The sequence below is a fragment of the Ranitomeya variabilis genome, chromosome 1, assembly GCF_051348905.1.
Source record: "Ranitomeya variabilis isolate aRanVar5 chromosome 1, aRanVar5.hap1, whole genome shotgun sequence".
NCBI lineage: Eukaryota > Metazoa > Chordata > Amphibia > Anura > Dendrobatidae > Ranitomeya > Ranitomeya variabilis.
The window spans coordinates 284,986,910-285,010,576 of NC_135232.1; positions in this window are offsets into that span (position 1 = coordinate 284,986,910).

Here is a 23,667-nt window from a genome sequence, read left to right on the forward strand (position 1 = left end):
AAAGGACCTAGCCACCAGATCTCTGGTGCCAAAAATTCCCGGATGCCCTGCCAACACCGAGGAATGAACCTCGGAAATGACTCTGCTGGTCCACTTATCAGGAACAAACAGTCTATCAGGTGGACAAGAGTCAGGTCTACCAGCCTGAAATCTCTGCAACACACGTCGCAAATCCGCAAATCCGAAGAAATGGCTGACAAGATAACTCCCTCTTTAAGAATACCAACTGGTTCTGCGACTCCCGGAGAGTCAGGCACAAAGCTCCTTGAAAGAGCATCAGCCTTCACATTCTTTGAACCTGGTAAATACGAGACCACAAAGTCAAAACGGGAGAAAAACAATGACCAGCGGGCCTGTCTAGGATTCAGGCGTTTAGCAGACTCGAGATACATCAGATTTTTGTGATCAGTCAAGACCACCACACGATGCTTAGCACCCTCGAGCCAATGACGCCACTCCTCAAATGCCCACTTCATGGCCAACAACTCCCGATTGCCAACATCATAATTCCGCTCAGCAGGCGAAAACTTCCTCGAGAAAAAGGCACAAGGTCTCATCACAGAGCAACCAGGGCCTCTCTGCGACAAAACGGCCCCTGCCCCAATCTCAGAAGCATCCACTTCAACCTGAAAGGGAAGTGAGACATCAGGCTGGCACAAAACAGGCGCCGAAGTAAACCGGCGCTTCAACTCCTGGAAAGCCTCCACAGCTGCAGGAGCCCAGTTAGCAACATCAGAACCTTTCTTGGTCATATCCGTCAAAGGTTTAGCAATGCTAGAAAAATTAGCAATAAAACAACGGTAGAAGTTAGCAAAACCCAAGAACTTCTGAAGACTCTTAACTGACGTGGGTTGAGTCCAATCATGAATAGCACGGACCTTGACTGGGTCCATCTCCACCGCAGAAGGGGAAAAAATAAACCCCAAAAAGGGAACCTTCTGTACTCCAAAGAGACACTTTGAGCCCTTAACAAATAAAGCATTCTCACGCAAAACCTGAAACACCATCCTGACCTGCTCTACATGCGAGTCCCAGTCATCAGAAAAAAACAGAATATCATCCAGATAAACGATCATAAATTTATCCAGATACTTCCGGAAAATATCATGCATAAAGGACTGAAACACTGAAGGAGCATTAGAGAGCCCAAAAGGCATCACCAAGTACTCAAAATGACCTTCGGGCGTATTAAACGCGGTTTTCCATTCATCTCCTCGCTTAATGCACACAAGGTTGTACGCACCACGAAGATCTATCTTGGTGAACCACTTGGCACCTTTAATTCGGGCAAACAAGTCTGACAACAGAGGCAAAGGATACTGAAATTTAACAGTGATTTTATTCAAAAGCCGATAGTCAATACAAGGTCTCAAAGATCCGTCCTTCTTGGCCACAAAAAAAAATCCCGCACCAAGAGGGGAAGATGAAGGACGGATATGCCCCTTCTCCAGAGATTCCTTGATATACGAACGCATTGCGGTATGCTCAGGTACAGACAGATTAAATAGTCTTCCCTTAGGAAATTTGCTACCTGGAATCAAATCTATGGCACAGTCACAGTCCCTATGAGGAGGCAGAACACTGGACCTGGACTCGCTGAATACATCCTGATAATCAGACAAATACTCAGGAACTTCCGAAGGAGTAGAGGAAGCAATAGACACCGGCGGGGAATCACCATGAATACCCTGACAGCCCCAACTTGACACAGACATTGCCTTCCAATCCAAGACTGGATTATGAGTCTGTAACCATGGCAAACCCAAAACGAACAAATCATGCATTTTATGCAGAACAAGAAAACGAATCACCTCCCGATGTTCAGGAGTCATGCACATGGTTACCTGTGTCCAAAACTGCGGTTTATTTTCCGCCAATGGCGTAGCATCAATACCCCTCAGAGGGATAGGATTAACCAACGGCTCAAGAACAAAACCACAGCGCTTGGCAAATGACAGATCCATAAGACTCAGGGCAGCACCTGAATCCACAAACGCCATAACAGGGTAAGAGGACAATGAGCAAATTAAAGTCACAGACAAAATAAATTTAGGTTGCAAATTACCAATGGCGACAGGACTAACAACCCTTGTTAGGCGTTTAGAGCATGCTGATATAACATGTGTAGAATCACCACAGTAAAAACACAACCCATTCTGACGTCTATGATTTTTCCGCTCATTTCTGGTCTGAATTCTATCACATTGCATCAAATCAGGTGCTTGTTAAGACAACACTACCAGAGGATTAGCGGTTTTGCGCTCCCGCAAACGCCGGTCAATTTGAATAGCCAGCGCCATGGAATCATTCAGACTTGTAGGAATGGAGAAACCCACCATCACATTCTTAATGGCTTCAGAAAGGCCATTTCTGAAGTTTGTGGCCAGAGCACACTCATTCCACTGAGTAAGCACGGACCATTTCCGAAATTTTTGGCAATACACTTCAGCTTCATCCTGGCCCTGAGAAATAGCCAGCAAGGCTTTTTCTGCCTGAACCTCAAGATTGGGTTCCTCGTAAAGCAATCCGAGCGCCAGAAAAAACGCATCAATATTTGCCAATGCCGGATCTCCTGGCGCTAGCGAGAAAGCCCAATCCTGAGGGTCGCCCCGTAAAAAAGAGATAACAATTTTAACTTGCTGAACTGAGTCTCCAGATGAACGGGGTCTCAGAGATAGAAACAATTTACAATTATCCCTGAAATTCCTAAACTTAAATCGGTCTCCAGAAAACAGTTCAGGAATAGGTATTTTAGGTTCAGACATAGGACTACTGGTAACAAAATCTTGTATGCTTTGCACACGAGCAGCAAGCTGGTCCACACTTGTAATCAAGGTCTGGACATTCATGTCTGCAGCAAGCTCAAGCCACTCAGAGGTAAACGGGAGGAAGAGAGGAAAAAAAAATTCAGAATTTCCTTTCTTATATCCCACTTCTGCAATGCATTAAACATTCAATGTTGGCCTGGCATACTGTTATGACCCCAATGGCAGAGGGTCTCAGGAATCAATACCAAGTCTGCAAACACAAAAAACCAGCTCATAGGGCAGTGGTAACTGGGCTGACCAAATATCTAATCCTAGCACCACAAATAGAAGTAGCCGGGGAACGTGCCTACGTTGGTTCTAGACGTCTCGCGCCAGCCGGAGAACTAACTAACCCTTGAAGGGAAAAGAAAGACCTTTCTTGCCTCCAGAGAAAAGACCCCAAAAGTTGGATACAAGCCCCCAACAAATAATAACGGTGAGGTAAGAGGAAAAGACAAACATAAGAATGAGCTAGGTATTTAGCAAAGAGAGGCCCACTAGCTAATAGCAGAATATAGTAAGATGACTTATATGGTCGGCAAAAACCCTATCAAAATATCCACGCTGGATATTCAAGAACCCCCGAACCGTGTAACGGCCGGGGGGAGAACACCAGCCCCCTAGAGCTTCCAGCAAGGTCAGAAATCACATTTAGTACAAGCTGGACAAAAATAGTAGCAAAGCAAGTAACTCAAAAAACAAAGAAGCAAGACTTAGCTTAATTTTGCAAAAGCCAGGACCAGCAGACAGGAGCAACAGAAGGATCTGATTACAACGATGCCAGGCACTGGACTAAGGATCCAGGAAGTTAATATAGCGACACCCCTGGACTAACGACCCAGGTGAGTGCCAAACAGAAAAAAGACAATCCCAGAATCATACCACTAGTGACCACAAGAGGGAGCCAAAAAGTCTAATTCACAACAGGACCCGCCCTGGAATGCGGAGCTGTATAAACGGTTAAAACACACCAATATTGAAGATAAGAGCTAAGTAACCCTTTGATAACAAATTGTTGCTCCTGATGAACCTCATATAATATGTGAGGGGAAACGCGTCGAGTGTTTAAGGGATATACTTATGGGTACATAATGTGAATGGAGGCTATAAGGGATATACCTATAGGTGTATAATGTGAATGATACCATTGTGTCCAAAGGATTTTTTCGGTATCTCAAAACAGCGGGTATACTAAGTGATTATGGACTATATGTACTAGTGCACCAGGGGGATCAGGCTGTGTACTAGATTAGATATTTGAAAGTGTGCAACATCAAACTGTAGCAGTGCACCATAGTGATCTGGTGATGTGCTAGATCTGATATTTTAAAGTGGTAAACATCAAGCTGTTTTTTTGTCTGGTATACATGCGCTGTGAATGTTGTTATTAAGGGGATCCGGATTTACATTTATAATCCTGAGGAGTGTTTTGGGACATCTTTAAAGCACTACAGCACTTTAATGAAAAACTGCTTTTTCCCTCAACCATCTGATAGGGGACAGGATACAGGCTAGCCGTCGAGGAGTGGGGGCGCCACTGTCGTATCATAATAGGGTGCCAACCCCCGCAGTTAGGCAGGAGCAGGATAGTTGCAGATAGAAGCCTGCCACTTTATCAATATTTCTAATGATTTGAAGATTGATGATGGGTGATCTGCTATGATTGGCATTAATTCTCTATCCTGTCCTATCAGGGCCCAACAGGGGTAGGAGGGATAGCTGATGAGGAGCGGGGGCGCCAATTGCGCAGGAATATAGGGTGCCAACCTCCGCAGGCAGGTAGGGTGCAAGTAGTGGAGTACAGGGATAGGCACCACCCTGGTCTTTTCTATGGTATGTTGCTGTTATGGTGATGGTTTTTGTTAGTGCACCAATTTTTTGGATATTAATATAATAAGAAATAAAAGGTATTTTATCCAACCAACACAGGGGATTTTTTTCTGTGACGTTTGGTAGTTAGTCCAGGCTTGCAAGTGCATGCTGGTTAAATGTCTATGCATGCACGTTGTATTTAAATTTTTGACATTCTGCCCTCTGCTAAAGGTCCTTGAGCATTTCTTACAAATAACTTTGCACTGATCATTCGGAGCTTGGTTAAAAAAAATTGCCAGATTTCACTCTTCCTACTATCGAATACCTTTTCAGGCATTGCACACTGTGCTACAATCACCGGATGGCCACGCTGTCCTAAAACTGTTTTTGGTTTTGACACACGATTTTGGCCAGATACGGGCCTCCAAGATGAAAACTGTTGCAATGTTGATGCCTGCTGCGGCTCATACTCCTCCGCTTCAGAGCTACTGCCACCTGGACCCTGTTCCCCCAATGGCTGCCAATCGGGGTCAACAACTGGGTCATCTATCACCTCCTCTTCAATGTCCTGTGCACCTTCCTCTGTGTCACCGTGTAAGGTGCTATAGCGTTCGGGACAGGGCACCATAGTGTCATCAGGGTCAGATTCTGGCTCAGTACACTGCGAGGGCAATGTTGTGATCTGAGTCAATGGAACAGCATAATAATCTAGCTGTGGCTGTGCATCTGTGCACTCCATGTCCAATTCATCTTGTAATGGCCTGTTAACAATTTCCCTTTCTAACCCAGGCACGGTATGTGTAAAGAGCTCCGTGGAGTAACCTGTTGTGTCGCCTGACACATCCTTCACTGTTGTTCTGGCTGAAGGACTCAAGGAAGCGACTTGTTCCTGACCGGGAGCATCCACTGACGACTCGCTTCTTTTACATTTTGAACTTTCCGAAGAGGAGGCGAAAGAGCTAGAGGCTGAGTCACAAAGGAAAGCCAAAACTTTTTCCTGCTGCTCCGGCTTTAAAAGCGGTTTTCCTTCTCCCAGAAAAGGGAGCGTTCGAGGCCTTGTGTAGCCAGATGATGACGCTGGCTCAACAACTCAAGCATTAGGTGCTATTTTGCTTTTCCCACTACCACCAGATGCTCCACCGCCACCACCACCATCATTACCAGCTGGCAATGACCTCCCACGGCCACAACCTCTTCCACCAGACTTCCTCATTCTTGGGAAAATGTAACCAAACTAACAACCGTTATATGGTATTGTAAAACAAGGTAGAAGGTGTATGTAAACTTGTTGTGAATTTAAATCTCCCTTTCTATATGTGTGGGAGACTGCTGCAAAAATCAGGCCCACTGTATTACACTACAAGGTATAAGTGGCAGAAAGTGGCTGGCAGATATATGCCAAACAGAACGGACACAGATGCACTTAGTGGCAATATAAATCTCCCTTTTTATGTGTGGGACACTGCTGCAAAATTCAGGCCCACTGTATTACACTACATGGTATAAGTGGCAGAAAGTGGCTGGCAGGTATACGCCTAACAGAACGGACGCAGATGCACTCAGTGGCAATATTAATCTTCCTTTTTATGTGTGGGACACTGCAGCCAAAAAAAAAACAGGCCCACTGTATTACACTACACGGTATAAGTGGCAGAAAGTGGCTGGCAGATATATGCCAAACAGAACGGACGCAGATGCACTCAGTGGCAATATTAATCTTCCTTTTTATGTGTGGGAGACTGCTGCAAAATTCAGGCCCACTGTATTACACTACACAGTATAAGTGGCAGAAAGTGGCTGGCAGATATACGCCAAACAGAACGGACGCAGATGCACTTAGTGACTATATAAATCTCCCTTGTTATGTGTGGGACACTGCAGCAAAAAAAAACATAGGCCCACTGTATTACACTACACAGTATAAGTGGCAGAAAATGGCTGGCAGATATACGCCAAACAGAACGGACGCAGATGCACTTAGTGGCAATATAAATCTCCCTTTTTATGTGTGGGACACTGCTGCAAAAAAAAAAAACAGGCCCAGTGTATTACACTACACAGTATAAGTGGCAGAAAATGGCTGGCAGATATACGCCAAACAGAACTGACGCAGATGCACTTAGTGGCAATATAATTCTCCCTTTTTATGTGTGGGACACTGCTGCAAAATTCAGGCCCACTGTATTACACTACACAGTATAAGTGGCAGAAAGTGGCTGGAAATATATAAAAAAAAGGGACTGTACTACAATAACAATCTCCCTACAATGATCTCAGGACAAGTATGGCAGCCAGTATGGCAGCCAGCAATAAAAAGGACTGCTGCACACAAAAGTGTGGACAAATAAACAATAGAACTGTGCAGAAAGGAGCAACAGGACTTTTGCTTTTAAAAAAGCAGTTGGTTTGCACAGCGGTGTACAAAAAGCAATGCAGCTATCAGGGAGCCTTATAAGCTACAGAGCTGATGCACAGAAATCTAGCCTCCACTGTCCATGCAAAGAAAAGGTGGTGTTGGACAGTGGAAATCGCTACAGCACAAGCAGTTTGGGGGTTAATATTTCCTCCCTAACAATATCCCTGCTTCTGACGAAGCTTCAGCAACCTCTCCCTATGCTCAGATCGGCAGAAGTAAGATGGCGGTCGGCGTGCACGCCCCTTTATAGCCCCTGTGATGCCGCAGAAAGCAAGCCAATCACTGTCATGCCCTTCTCTAAGATGGTGGGGACCGAGACCTATGTCATCACGCTGCCCACACTCTGCGTCCACCTTCATTGGCTGAGAAATGGCGCTGAAAGCGTCATATGAAACGTGACTTTGGCGCGAAGATCGCCGACAGCATGGCCGATCCCATGCTGGGATCGGGTTTACCGAAAGTCGGCGATTTTTGAAAATGTCCGATCCGTTTCGCTCAACCCTATGCTCCTCTAATCCTCACTCTCCTCCACTAACCCCACACCCTCGCGCCCTCAAACCACATAACTATCTCCCCCTCTCTCTTATCCCCCACCTCGCTTCATCTGCAGACCGGCTCTCTAACCTTAGACCTCTACTACCAAAATATAATATAAGCCAATCACTCTCCTTCACCCACCTGCTTCTTTCTCTGCTTATTCTCACTGCTGGCGACACATCCCCAATCCGGCCCCCGCGCCTCATTCATCACTAATCCTCACCCTATCCTTCTCACACTATGAGAAACTATTGCAACCCCTCACACTTAAAATCTCTGCCACTGACCCCCACCCCCCTGCTTCTTCTCTCTGGGGCACTTTGGAATGCCCGCTCTATATGCAACAAGCACAACGTGATCCATGATCTCTTTACTTCCTGCAACCTTTCCTTCCTGGCCCTCACTGAGACCTGGCTGACGCCCCCTGACACGGCCTCGCCTGCAGCACTGAGTTACGGTGGCCTCCAATTTACCCACACTCCTCGCTCTGGCATGATGGAGGAGTGGGTATCCTTGTTTCTAAAAACTGTTCCTTCAACCCTATCCAACCTCCACCATCCCTTATCCTCCTTTCTTTCTAGGTTCACTCTGTCTGTATCTACGCTCCCTCCATTCTCCAAATGGCTGTCATATACCGACCACTGGGCTCAGCCACTGCCTTCATTGACCAATTCTCCACCTGGCTCCTTCACTTTCTCTCTGCTGACATCCTCACCATCATCATGGGTGACTTTAATATCCCTACTGACACCCACCAGCCAGCAGCCTCCAAGCTACTGGCCCTTACTTCATCCTGTGGACTCACTCAGTGGTCCTCCACAGCCACCCACAAAGACGGACATACACTAGACCTCATCTTCACCCGCCTCTGTTCCTTATCTAATCTCACATCTTCTCCCTTCCCCCTATCTGACCACCATCTACTCACCTTCTCATCCTTGTCCTCCTCATCTGCCCCCCATGTCCAGCTATTACTACATCCTCGCAGAAACCTAGCACATCTAGACATTCACAGACTCTCAGACTATCTCCTACCCCTGTCCTCCATATCTTCACTCCACGACATGGACAGCGCCACCGCTTTCTATAACTCCACCCTCACATCAGCCATAGACTCAGTCGCCCCTCTCATGCATCGCACAGTGCGACGAACCAATAGGCAACCTTGGCATAACAATCTCACAAAAAAACTTCGACAAGCATCCAGGGTTGCGGAGCGTCGTTGGAAGAAAACACGCCTGCCAGATGACTTCACTGCTTTCAAACAAGCTACATTTGACTTCAAATTAGCCCTCACCTCCGCTAAACAGACCTATTTCACTAACCTTGTATCTTCACTATCCTACAACCCAAAACAACTATTCAGCACATTTAACTCCCTCCTCCGCCCACCACTGCCACCTCCAACTCCCCTCATCTCTTCCGAGGACTTTGCCACCTACTTCAAATACAAGATTGACCAAACAAGGCAAACCCTAACTGTTCCACCACCCCAACCACTCCATATACCAGACCTCTGCCCTTCCCTAGTAACCTCCCTCTCCAACATCACTGAAGGAGAGCTTACTCGCCTCTTTTCCAAATCACACCTCACCACCTGTGCACTTGACCCCATCCCCTCCCAACTGCTCCCCAACCTTACTAACATGCTCATTCCAGCCCTAACCCATATCTTCAACCTATCGCTATCTTCTGGTACCTTCCCCTCTGCCTTTAAACATGCCACCATCACACCCATCCTCAAAAAAACTAACCTTGACCCAACTGATATGCCCAGCTACCACCCCATATCACTGCTCCTGTTTGCTTCAAAACTCATTGAGCAGCATGTCCATGCTCAAATTTCCTCCCATCTCTCATCTAACTCTCTCCTTGACAACCTCCAATCTGGCTTCCACCCCCACCACTCCACCGAAACTGCCCTGACAAAATTTACTAATGACTTACTCACTGCCAAAGCTAACAGACAGTTCTCCATCCTCCTCCTTCTTGACCTGTCCTCTGCTTTCGACACAGTCGATCACTGCCTACTGCTACAGATTCTTTCTTCCCTTGGCATCAAAGACCTTGCCCTGTCCTGGATTGCCTCATACCTTTCCAACTGCACATTTAGCGTTTCCCACTCCCACACCACCTCCTCATCCCGCCCTCTCTCTGTTGGAGTCCCTCAAGGCTCTGTCCTAGGGCCCCTACTTTTTTCCATCTATACCCTTGGCCTAGGACAACTCATAAATTCCCATGGCTTCCAGTACCACCTGTATATGGACAACACTCAGATCTACCTTTCTGGCCCAGATGTCACCTCTTTAATATCCAGAATCCCGAAGTGTCTGTCAGCCATATCCTCCTTCTTCACCTCTCGCATCCTAAAGCTCAATGTAGACATAACCAAACTCATCATCTTTCCCCCATCTCACGTATCCCCCCTACCTGATCTATCTATTATGGTAAATGGCATTACGCGCTCTCCTGCACCTGAAATCCGCTGCCTCGGGGTAATTCTCGACTCTGCCCTGTCCTTCAAACCGCACGTCCAAACTCTTGCCACCTCCTGTCGCCTCCAACTCACAAAAATTGCCAGAATCCATTCCTTCCTCAGCCCACAATCTACCAAAACTCTTGTGCATGCTCTCATCATCTCCCGCCTCGACTACTGTAACACCCTCCTCTGTGGCCTCCCCACTAACTCTCTTGCACCACTCCAGTCTGTCCTCAACTCTGCTGCCCGGCTAATCCACCTCTCTCCTCGCTGCTCCCCTGCTTCTCCCCTCTGCAAATCCCTCCACTGGATCCCAATTCCCCAACGAATCCAGTTCAAACTACTAACACTGATCTACAAAGCCATAAACAACCTGTCCCCTCCCTATATCTCTGAACTAATCTGCCAATATCTTCCCTCACATAATCTCCGATCCTCCCAAGACCTCCTACTCTCCACCACACTTATTCGTTCCTCACACAACCGCCTCCAAGATTTCTCCAGAATATCCCCCATCCTTTGGAATTCCATGCCTCAACAAGTCCAATTATCCACCACCCTCGGATTCTTCAGACGGAACCTGAAAACACATCTCTTCAAGAAAGCCTACAGCCTGCAATAACCATTCTGCCGCCTCGCCATCACCAGAGCCGCCGCCTCGCCATCGCCAGAGCCGCCACCTCACCATCGCCAGAGCCACCACCTCGCCATCACCAGAGCAGCCGCCTCGCCAGAGCCAGAGCCGCTGCATTGCCATCGCCAGAGCCGCCGCCTCACCCCCTACCTTCTGCCTCTTCCCCACTATCCCATAGAATGTAAGTCCGCAAGGACAGGGTCCTCTCCCCTCTGTACCAGTCTGTCACTGTAAACTTGTTTACTGTAAAAGATATCTATAACTCTGTATGTAACCCCTTTCTCATGAACAGCACCAGGGAATTAATGGTGCTATATAAATGAATAATACTACTACTACTACTACTAATAATAAATAGAATATTGCCGATGGGAATACCACTTTAACTTTAATAAGTTCTTCCCTCTCCACTATCAATAAGTTACAAAGAATCTGCCCCCAGAGCTTGTTTTAAATTAAAGGGAGGATTACCAGTGTGAGACAAGTAACTAACACAGAACAGTAAAACTGAACCACAAAATGAAGCATGAGTACGCAAAAGCATGCGAACGCATGCAAATGCATGTCCATGTGTACTCCATGTTAAATATATGTACGCATGACGCATGCAGATCTATGCAGATCAAACGCTGCGTACAAAGATGCAAATGTAAAACCAGCCTTAGTTATTTATTTCCTTAACACAGACATGGGGAAAGATAGGTTTGGATAAAGAGTAGATAGTGCAAAAACAGAATATTTAAAGCACGCAATATTGACAAATTTGATATCTAACACAATATAGCTCTTGAAGCAGGACTCCTCACTTATATCTAGGTTATTCATAATGAGTACAATGTTCAAAGATGCAGGAGCATCACAAAGTATTCCCACCTAGGTTACAGACACTAATCAGGGTCACCGACACTTTCTTCTAGGCCGCAACGCCTTCAAACAAAGTCAATGAATGCTCTCGGTGCCTTTCTTACACTGGCCGATCCCCACCCCATCTACTGCACCTTCCCGTACGTAACTCTGTACCATTACACAGCATTGGAAGTAATGTCCTGGCTCATTCATGCCTCCCGATCACCTCAGTAACTCATCCCCAATCTGTATTCGGTGCTTGACCTGCGACAGTCATCTGTCAGGCCCAAACAGATGAGGACTGGGACTCTGGTCTTGACAGGCATAGTTTTTCTCTTGGGTCTTCACCAGGGCAGGGCTAGGACTCAGGTCTTCACAAGCGTAGTCTGGCTCATGGGTCTTAACCGGCGCTGGGCTAGGCCTCAGGTCTTGACAGGCGTAGTCCGGTCATTCCGGCAATACTTTATCCTCTTTTTGGTTCTGCCAGGTTCTGCTTGAGCTGCAGGTTGCAGTCTCTGGTCACAAAAGCTGCACAATGCTAGGGAGTCTCATCTTCCACGGTACACTCTCTTTCAGTACCACACTCCAGCCTTTCAACAAACAAGTTTCCTTCTGTTACATCCAGATATGTCAAATTTTGATTCATCAATTGAGAGCACCTATTGCCATTTTTCTGCACTCCAGTTTCCATGTTTTCATGCATATTTGTGCATTTTGGCTTTGCTTTAATGTTGAAGGTGTGTTTTTTGGCTGAAATTGCTACTGTGCAACTTTTCTCTGAACCATAGATAGGAATTACTGAATTCTAATAGGATGCTGCCACAGTTCTGACCTGATAGCACAGCTGGATATCTTCAAATTTTGAAGAGAAGTAACTATATGTTTTTTCGTCTGTTGCACTTAGTCTCCTTTCCTATGGTCCTCAACATTGCCCATTTTTTGGTGCTTCTCCAGAATGGCTTGAACAGCACATCTTGAAAGCTCAGTGTGCTTTAAAATTGTTGCCAGGGGGATTCCTTGCTTCTGTAGCATACAGTGTATATATACAGGGTGGGCCATGTATATGGATACACCTAAATAAAATGGGAATGGTTGATGATATCAACTTCCTGTTTGTGGTACATTAGTATATGGGAGGGGGAAAACTTTTCAAGATGGGTGGTGATCATGGTGGCCATTTTGAAGGCTGCCATTTTGGATTCAACTTTATTTTTTCCAATGGGAAGAGGGTCATGTGACACATCAAACTTATTGAGAATTTCACAAAACTATGATGTGCTTGGTTTTAATGTAACTTTATTCTTTCATAAGTTATTTACAAGTTTCTCTTTGTTTATAGCCATTGACATGTCACAGAAGTTAACACATTGTTAGGTGTCGAGTTCTCGCCGCTGCACAGGGGGAATCTCGAACCATGACTGCTGGGGTCTCCCATTTTCCTGCAGCTGCAGTGGAACCTGCTCACCGGAGACATTGGTCCCAGCGTCTGGCTCAGCCTGATGCTGTGTGAATGGTTACTGCTGCCTTTCCAAGCTCTGCCTTTGCAGCCAGCACTGGTCAGCGGTGAGCAGGCTTTTCTGGGACAAAGTCTTGCTTTTCATGCACTAAGCATGCCCATGGGAGGACCTCTCATTGGAGGTCGGGGGTCACACGCTCAGGTCCTGTAGCAGCTCCCATTGGTCCATGAGGAAGGTCCTGAAAGAGCTGCAACTATAAAAGGTTTGCATGGCTATACATATGTGGTGTGAGGCTGTAGCTTTAAACTTTAGGACTGTACACTCTGGCAGGCAGCTGGCGTCAGTGGGGGCAATTAGCCTTGGCTTAGCATCTGGTTCCTTCATGTGTGCGGTTAGCACAGAAGAGTTCCAGAGCAAGCACAACCCTTAGTTAGGGTAATAGTTTTGTGTACAGCGCGACTCTGTGAGTCAACAGAGATCACTGCCAGTTCACAGGGGGTGAAGCTTAACCCACATGTGAGCTCAGAGGTTATCCGCCATTACTTTGCAGCAGATATCGCTGCATGGTGGACCCCGGGCTGCGAACGCACCTTGTAGCTTCCTATCTATACTTGGTGCGTTTTGCTAACCCTAACACACGTGAGGAGCAGATAGAAATTGTGTTGATGTCTGTTATACACAGTACCCAGGTCATTGCAGCAAATTTCAATGCAAGACACCCTACGCAAGAAAACTGTCACCATTTCCATGTTATTTAGGTGTATCCATATAAATGGGTCACCCAAAAAGTTTGCCTCATCACTGAACATAATGTTCTGTTTAAATTGAGGGTTCTGTTCCAATTTTAGTTTTGCCCATTCCGCAAATTTAGCACTCCGATCTGGGTCATCCTCGTTGAGATCTTGCAGAAGCAGAATTTTGTAAGGGTGCCATTTATAAGTAGCTAATATCTGCTGAAGGGATGCTCGACTGATGCCAGATCAGCGATCTGAATTTGCAGAATGTGCAAAACAAAAATTGGATCTCAGCACCAAGTTCCACAATTATCACTGGGGCATGAATTCTTGTGCAGGACCAGCCAACTGGAGTCTTTTGTTTTACTTAAGCAGACATCGTGGCTCCACAGATACCAGACCAGCAAAGGGCTCTGAGATATTGAATCTAGAAAATGATGATAATAATAGAATGCAACATCTCTGAGCCTAGCCGAGCACATAATTGGAATTGGCATTCCTTCCCCCACACACCCGTACCCTGCAGACACCTGTAGAACTCTGCATTATTGAGTTATAAAGCATAGCTACCAGCAATTACATATGGTAGGCATATTTGGTCTCCATGCACAGATAAGATCCTGCAGAACCAGTGGCGACGCCACCGTATTAGTTAGACCCTCGGGCAGAAAGTTATGAGCATCCAATGTTCTGGACAGAAAACCATACTCTCAGATATGGGAGGAGAGAGGCTGCACAAGCGCAGTGGTGGGCACATCGTGCGGGAGGCGGCAGCCTAGGGGATAATGGACAGCTCCTCATTTTAGACTGAGTCTTTCTACTGCAGGAGGCCCATTGGCTGATGCAGCCAGAGAATCTCGCAACAAAGACTTGGACCTGTCATTGACCATGGATCCATCAGCGCCTCACTGTAATCATATGCTGCATAACACGGTAGTTGCAAATTATCTGTACCATACCCTGGTACTACACTCCTGAATGTATACCTGTATAACTGCTTTTAAATAAATGGAAGAGGCTGTGTTATTTTTGTTAACACTGACGGGTTATGAACTTTTAATAAACCGCTTGTTTACTTTAAATCAACCAACTAAGTCTCGTTTATGAATCAGTCTCTACCAAAGAGCTGATCCCTCACAAAACACACACACATGTATTTATGACTCATCTGTCCATTGTAAGTTTTTTGTCAGTGGACAGTGGTTGAGATGACCACCTTAAATAAGTTGCATCTGCGTTTTCTCTTACGCAGCAAGTTGTCATACACTGTGTGTGCTGACATAATTCTATCATTGTTAGCATTCACATTTCACTAATTTTTTCTATATAGTAATTTTTTTATGGATAAGGTTGGAGAGGGACCAGACTGTTTTTAATTTTCCATTTGTCCTTCCTTGGTCCACTTATAGCATGTACTTACTACTGTAATCTAGGACCTTCCATCCCCACGATTCCACTGAGACTGCTGTGACCAAACTTAGTAACGACTTACTTACAGCAAAAACGTAACACACAATTCTCTATACTCCTCCTTCTTGAAACGTCCTCTGCCATCGACACAGTTGACCACTGCCTCCTACTACAGATCCTCTCTTCCTTTGGTGTCAAAGACCTTGCTCTATCCTGGATCTCCTCATACATTACCAACAGCACATTTAGCATTTCCTACTCCCGCACTACCTCTTGATCTTGGCCTCTCTCTGTTGGTGTCCCTCAAGGCTCTGTCCTAGGATCCCTTCTCTTCTCAATCCTTGGCCTGGGACTACTCATAGAGTCCTATGGGTTCCAGTACCATCTATATGCTGATGACACTCAGATCTACCTTCTCGCCTAGATGTCACCTCTTTGCTGTCCACAATCCCAGAGTGTCTATCAGCCATATCCTCCTCCTTCTCCTCTCGCTTCCTCAAGCTCAAAGTGGACAAATCTGAACTATTTATCTTTCCTCCATCTCACATATCTTCTCTACCTGATCTATCTATCACAATAAATTACATAACACTTTCCGCTGTCCTGGAAATCCGCTGCCTTGGAGCAACCCTTAACTCTTTCCTTTCCTTCAAACTGCACATCTAAGCTCTCAGCACCTCCTGTCGCCTCCATCTCAAAAATATTTCCAGAACCCGTCCTTTCCTCAACCCTCACTCTACCAAAATGCTTGTGCATGCCCTAATCATCTCCCACCTTGACTACTGCAACATCCACCTCTGTGGCCTACCTTCTAACACTCTCGCACCTCTCCAGTCCATCCTTAACTCTGCTGCCTGACTAATTAATCTCTCTCCTTGCTATTCTCCTGCTTCCCCTCTTTGTAAATCCCTTCACTGGCTCCAAATTTCCCAACTTATCCAGTTTAAACTACAAACACTGACCTACAAAGCCATCCATAACCTTTCTCATCCGTACATTTCTGAACGAATGTCCCAATTTCTTCCCTCACATAATCTCTGGTCCTCCCAAGACCTCCTTCTCTCCTCTATACTTATTTGCTCCTCACCCAAAAACCTCCAAGATTTCTCCCGACTATCCCCCATCCTCTCGAATTCTGTGCCGCAAAACATCCGATTATCCATCACATTTGAATCCTTCAGATGGAACCTGGAAACCCATTTCTTTAAAAATGCCTACAACCTGTAATGACTAGTGTTGAGCATTCCGATACCGCAAGTATCGGATATCGGCCAATATTTGCGGTATTGGAATTCCGATACCAAGTTCCGATATTTTCAGTATATCGGATACCGGAATCGGAAGTTCCCACAATTCAAAGTGCCCGAATTCAGCCAATGAGGAATGATTAGAAGTGTGGGCACATCCTGATCTGCATGGTGGGCATGGAAGTACTGGCATGGCTGTGATTGGCTGCTGAAATGATGTCATGATGCACTATAAAAGTCGCTGCCGCCATTTAGGGCTCACTCTGCTGTGAATTCAGTTAGGGACAGGATGCTGTGTTCTGACTGAGGACCAGTTTAGAGATAGCGATTTGCTTCATTGTTAGTGTTGAGCGATACCTTCCGATACTTGAAAGTATCAGTATTGGATAGTATCGGCCGATATCCGAAAAATATCGGATATCGCCGATACCGATACCCGATACCAATACAAGTCAATGGGACACAAGTATCGGAAGGTATCCTGGATGGTTCCCAGGGTCTGAAAGAGAGGAAACTCTCCTTCAGGCCCTGGGATCCATATTTATGTGTAAAATAAAGAATAAAAATAAAAAATAGGGATATACTCACACTCTGACGCGCCCTGGTAGTAACCGCTGTAACCGGCAGCCTCCGTTCCTAAGAATGAGCACCTGAAGGACCTTTAATGACGTTGCGGCTTGTGATTGGTCGCATAAGCGCTCATGTGACCGCTCTTGCGACCAATCACAAGCCGCGACGTCATCGAAGGTGTTTCACCCCTGCATTCTTAGGAACGGAGGCACTGCTAAGAGCAGGGGCCGCCGGACGGGTGAGTATATCAATATTTTTTATTTTTGTTATTTATTTTATACATGAATATGGATCCCAGGGCCCGAAGGAGAGTCTCCTCTCCTCCAGACCCTGGGAACCATATGCACCGCACACTTCCGATTCCGATTTCCGATATCACAAAAGTATCGGAACTCGGTATCGGAATTCCGATACTGCAAGTATCGGCTGATACCCGATACTTGTGGTATCGGAATGCTCAACACTATTCATTGTGCTTTACCAAAGCTAATTTAGCAACCGCTGTGTGAGATCCTTGCTGTTGCCTTGCAGTGATGTTCACAGCTGTCTGCAAGGTCTCTGTGTGTGTGAGTGCACATCGCTCCGTAGTCTGTCTGCAGCCACAGCCGGTTGTAGTCAGCTCAGAGTGCATTCACTGCCTCATACTGTTCTATCCATTGTCCTTTTTTGCAATTAGTGCAGCCTGTTGCACATTTTTTCAAATATTTCCTATTAGTGGCTTTCCATCTGTATCCAGCTAAATTGTGGAAAAACACTACATAGAATTACAAAGAGCAGCTTTTTTTGGCCTTGCAGCGCCATTTACGGCTGTCTGCACAGTCTCTGTGTGAGTGCACATCGCTCTGTAGTCTGTCCGCAGCCACAGCCGGCTGCAGTCAGCTCAGGGTGCGTGACTGCCTCATACCGTTCAATCCATTGTCCTTTTTTGCAATTAGTGCAGCCTGCTGCACATTTTTTCAAATATTTCCTATTAGTGGCTTTCCATCCGTATCCAGCTAAATTGTGGAAAAACACTACATAGGATTACATAGAGCAGCTTTTTTTGGCCTTGCAGCGCCATCTATGGCTGTCTGCACAGTCTCTGTGAGAGTGCCCATCGCTCTGCAGTCTGTCCGCAGCCACAGCCGCTTGCAGTCAGCTCAGGGTGGGTGACTGCCTCATACCGTTCCATTGTCTGTTTCTCAATTAGTGCAGTCTGCTGTACATTTTTTCAAATTTATCCTATTAGTGGCTTTCCCTCCGTATCCTGCTAGATTGTGGAAAAACACTAAATAGGATTACATAGAGGAGCTTGTTTTGGCCTTGCAGCGCCATTCACGGCTGTCTGCACGGTCTGTGTGTAAGTGCAGCTCACTCTGTAGTCAGCACTGCAAAAAAAAAAATTAATAAAGTTTACCAAACACACCACTTTACAGTTGTGTAGGCCACATTAGCTCATATTAAAGTCTAGTCCACACTTTAGAAAATTAGCGTTTCTTATACCTGTTAGGAGCTGTTCAGGAATAAGCACACTAAGCCCTTAGTACTTTTCTGCTTATCTTTATCAGTCAACCAAGATGAAGAAGGCAGGGAGTAAGGCACGTGGACGCGGAGCAGGGAGAGGACGTGGGGATTCTGTGCCTGCTGCGGGCACCGGTGACCCAGTTTCAGCAAGGAACAGTCCTTCATGCGCAGCTTTGTAGGAGATTGCCGTACACCACTGCTGCATGAAGAACAAATTGAAGCCGTTGTCGGATGGATGGCAGCTAATGCATCGACTTCAATTAGTGCCACATCCTCTCAGGCACAGAGCACTGGAGAGCACCCATCTGTCTATTCACCACCTGCCAAATTGCCCAGGCAGTCAGAGAGCCCAGGACAGGAGCCATCTCTACTTCTGTTCTCTGAATCACTTGGCTTGGAAACAGAGGGCCAGCTAAGCAGCATTGGAGAAATGGAAGAAGAGGCAGTATGCAGTGATGCCCAACAGCTTTGTCTCTCTGAGTCTGAAGAGGCGGGTGGGCCAGTGCCTCCGGTCACCACACTGCAGTACGCATCTGATGATGAGACTCAGGTACCACTTTCTGGTGCGTACTGTGCTGCCGAGACTACCCAGGAGAAGCAGTTGGTGGCAGAGGGTAGTGTAGATGATGAGGTCCTTGACCCGTCATGGCGTGAGGTACAGGAAGGTGGTGGGAGCAGCTCTGAGGAAGAGATTCCCCGAACGGGCCAAAGAGGGAGAGGGAGGGGGAAGACTGCTGTTCCTGTAGCCTCCACTTCGGCACCCGTTAGGAGCATGCCTCTTCCAAAAGCCAAAACGGGTGCTCCCAAGACTTGCAGTGCCTGGTCCTTTTTTGACACAGTTGCAGATGACATTTGCTTTGTCAAATGCAAGGTGTGTCATCAGAAAGTCAAAAGAGAAAAAAATGTCAGCAACCTCAATATCACAAATATGTGGAAACATGTGCGGACCAAGCACGCGGTGCAGTTACAATAACACACTGAAGACCTAGGCCAACCAACAGTGGCACCTACCACCTCTTTAGCTCGTGTTGTTGCCTCTTCCTCCAGCTCACACACAGCTGGTTCGGCTTCCTCACAGGATCGCCATGGAAGAACCTCTGGCACTGTTGTCCAGAGACCCACTCTAATTCTACCCACAGCACCACGTTCCCAGTCATCACACTCCCAGCCCAGTCTACAGCCATTGGTAGCACAGGCATGGGAGAAAAGGCGGCCATTCTCGGCAAACCACCCACGAGCACAGGCTCTGAATGCTGGCATTGCAAAACTACTGTCCCTTGAAATGCTGTCATTCAGGCTGGTGGAGACTGACAGCTTCCATAACTTGATGGCATTGGCAGTCCCACAATACAATGTGCCCAGCCGCTTTTATTTCAGCAGGCAAGCCGTCCCTGCCCTGCACAAGCATGTGGAGGGACACATAAAACACACGCTACTGAACGTCGTCAGTAGCAAGGTCCACCTCACCACCAATGCGTGGACCAGTCACCATGGACAAGGGCGATTCCTTTCCCTCACTGCCCATTGGGTTAATGTTGTTGAGCTGGGTACAGATCGTGCGAGTGGCGCAGGACGTGTTCTGCCAACTCCAAGGATTGCAGGAATCCAGTCTGTACGCATTGACTCCTCATGCACAAGTTCCTCAGAATCATCGCTGCAAGAGCCGTCTCAACATGGACCCATGAACGTTTACCTGTTACAACCGACATAAGCACAGCTGTGGCCAAACATCAGCAGGCTGTCTTGAAATCAATTTCTTTGGGGAATCGAAGCCACACAGCACAGGAGCTCTGGAATGCCATCAAGCAGGAGATCAACGTGTGGTTTGTGCCAGCAAATCTCCAGCCTGACATGGTAGTGTGTGACAATGGCCGAAATCTGGTGGCAGCTCTTGCCCTAGGCAACCTCACTCACATCCCATGTCTGGCACATGTGCTCAACTTGGTCATGCAGAATTTTTTGAGGGACGATCTGGATCTTGATGCACTGCTGCACAAGGTCCGCCTAGAGTGTGCTCACTTGCGGCGTTCCAGCATGGCAAGATCACGCATTGCAGCTCCGCAGCGCCGATTCCGCCTTCCGGAACATCGCATCATATGTGACCTACCCACCAGGTGGAATTCCACGTTACATATGTTGGAGTGGTTGTGTGAGCAGCAGCCAGCAGTAATGGAGTACCAGCTGCATCAGGCGCAAAGAAATCGCACTCCGCGCCGTTCAGACTTCATAACCACTGAGTGGGCCACTATGAAGGACATCTGCCAGGTTTTGCGTTCCTTCGATGATTCCACACAGATGGCGAGTGCAGATGATGCACTAGTCAGCATGACTGTCCCCATTATCTGCCTGCTTCAACAAACACTGCAAGCGCTAATGGATGATGTTGTGGAAGAGGTGGAGGATGAGGAGTCACCAATTCCATCAGCTTCTGGACAGTCAGCGCTATGTGGTTCCTCACAAAGGCCTAGGCAGGGGACACTTTGTGAGGAGGATGAGGGGGAGTCAATGGAGGAGGAAGACATTGGTCCAGAGGAGGGAGTTACACAATTCTCCAGTAGTCAGTGTGTAGAGTGAGGGTGGGGTGATGCAGAGCAGGCAGAGATCACGTCTCAAGCAGGGGACAGCGTTTCTTGGCCAGTTGGCAGTCTGCAGCACATGACTGATTACATGCTGCAGTGCATGAGAAACAACCACCGCATCGCCCACATTCTCAACATGGCTGATTATTGGGTGTACACCCTCCTAGATCCTCGCTACCAGGACAACTTACAAAGCCTCATAACACCGTTGAACCGGGAGCGTAAAATGCGGGAGTACCAAGACACACTGGTGAATTCCATCATCTTCTCCAGTCCAAATGAGAGCAGTGCTGCTAGTGCTTTACAAAGCAGCTCAGTGCATCGAGGCAGTGGAGGAAGCTCTGCACAAAGAGGGAGCAGAAGCAGTGCCTCAGCACAAGGCAAGACCAGTATGTCCCAACTGTGGCACAGTTTTGTGTGCCCGCCACACATGTCTACACCATCACAGATGGCTCCAGTCAGCAGGAGGCAACGTTTCTGTCAGATGGTTACAGACTACATGTCATGCCCTCTCACTGTACTCCCAGATGGCTCTTCCCCCTTCAAATTTTGGGTCTCTAAGGTGGATACATGGCCAGAGCTAAGCCAGTATTCATTGGAGGTGCTGGCTTGCCCTGCTGCTAGTGTATTATTGGAACGCGTCTTTAGTGCCACAGGTAATGTACTAACAGACCGTCGCATGCGACTATCCTCCGATAACGTTGACCGGCTTACTTTTCTGAAAATGAACAAGGCCTGGATATCGCAGGAATTTGCCACTCCTCTTCCAGATTAAATAATTGGTTGGCTACAGTATCCAGGTCTCCTGTTGCCTTCATGTTTCTACCACCTGAACTGTAATCCCTGGGCTCCAACACCGCCAGTTGATGCTCAGAAGTGCCATCTGCACAGTCAAAACACATGACCCAGTGTTATTGGGTTTCAGTAACGTCAGCTGATCCCCAGCTGTGAAGCCGGCAATGTGTCCTGCAACCGCCACGCTGACACAACTACTGAAATTTAAGGGAACCTGTCCCCCCAGGTGTTTGTTACTGAAAGAGCCACCTTGTGCAGCAGTAATGCTGCACAAGGAAAAGGTAGCTCTTTTAGTTTAGCTCCTTTCACACGCAGAACTTAACACTTATAAAATGTGTCCCCTCATACCGTGAGACCGTCCCAGAGGTGGGACTTTCCTTCGTAATGGGATGCAGCACAACCGTCATTCCTACCCCTTGGTGCCATGCGCCGCCTCCTCAGTGTTGTTTGAATCTGTCCTGTAGCCTGCGCTGTTATGTTATCCCTTGGCCACGCGCACTTAGCGCTGCCCGTCTTCTGATATCATTTGTTGTCAGGCTCCCTGCGCCTGTGCGGACACGATGCCCGAGATCCCACCTCGCAGTCTCTTCTGATTTAATCACACTGCGGGCCTGGGATCCATGGGCATGCGGAGTGCATATCTTCACCTCAGGCTCTCACTCATCTCCCTCCGCCTTCTTCAGACTGTGCGCCGTCAGCTGATCCCTAATAGCATGCCACGGCCATGACGCCACACAGTCTGAAGAAGCCGGAAGGAGGGGAGTGAGAGGCAAAGATATGCACTGCACATGCCCATGGATCCCAGGCCCGCAGTGTGATTACATTAGACGACACTGCGAGGTGGGATCAGGGGCAGCGCATCCGCCCAGGCGCAGCCAGCCTGCCAACAAATGATGTCAGAAGATGGGCAGCGCTAAGTGCGCATGGCCAAGGGATAACATAACAGCGCAGGCTACGGGACAGATTCAAACAACGCTGAGGAGGAGGCGCACGGCACCAAGGGTGTAGGAATGATGGCTGTGCTGCGTCCCATTAGGAAGGAAAGTCCCACCTCCAGGATGGTTTCACGGTATCAGGGGACACATTTTATAAGTGTTTAGTTCTGCGTTTGCAAGGAGCATAATTAAAAGAGCCACCTTTTCCTTTTGCATCATTTGTGCTGCACAAGATGGCTCTTTCAGCTACAAACGCCTGGGGGGGTTAAAGGTTCCCTTTCAACTTGCTCCAATTAAGCCCTGCTCCTGCTGTCCCTGGGCTCTAACACCGTCAGTTGGTGCTCGGAAGTGCTGGCTGCACAGAGAAAACACTCGCCACTGTGTCAGTGGGGTTCAGTAACGCCAGCTGTTCCCCTGCTGTGTAGCCGGCAACATGTCCTGCAAATGCCACGCAGACACAACAGACACTAAGCTGCCTCCATTGCAGGCTTCGGCCTACACTCTGCTCCTCTGCTCCTCCTTGATTCCCTGGGCTCTAACACTGCCAGTTGGTGCTCGGAAGTGCTGGCTGCAAAGAGAAAAACACTCGCCACTGTGTCAGTGGGGTTCAGTAATGTCAGCTGTTCCCCTGCTGTGTAGCCGGCAACGTGTCCTGCAAATGCCACGCAGACACAACAGACACTAAGCTGCCTCCATTGCAGGCTTCGGCCTACACTCTGCTCCTCTGCTCCTCCTTGATTCCCTGGGCTCTAACACTGCCAGTTGGTGCTCGGAAGTGCTGGCTGCAAAGAGAAAAACACTCGCCACTGTGTCAGTGGGGTTCAGTAATGTCAGCTGTTCCCCTGCTGTGTAGCCGGCAACATGTCCTGCAAACACCACGCAGACACAACAGACACTAAGCTGCCT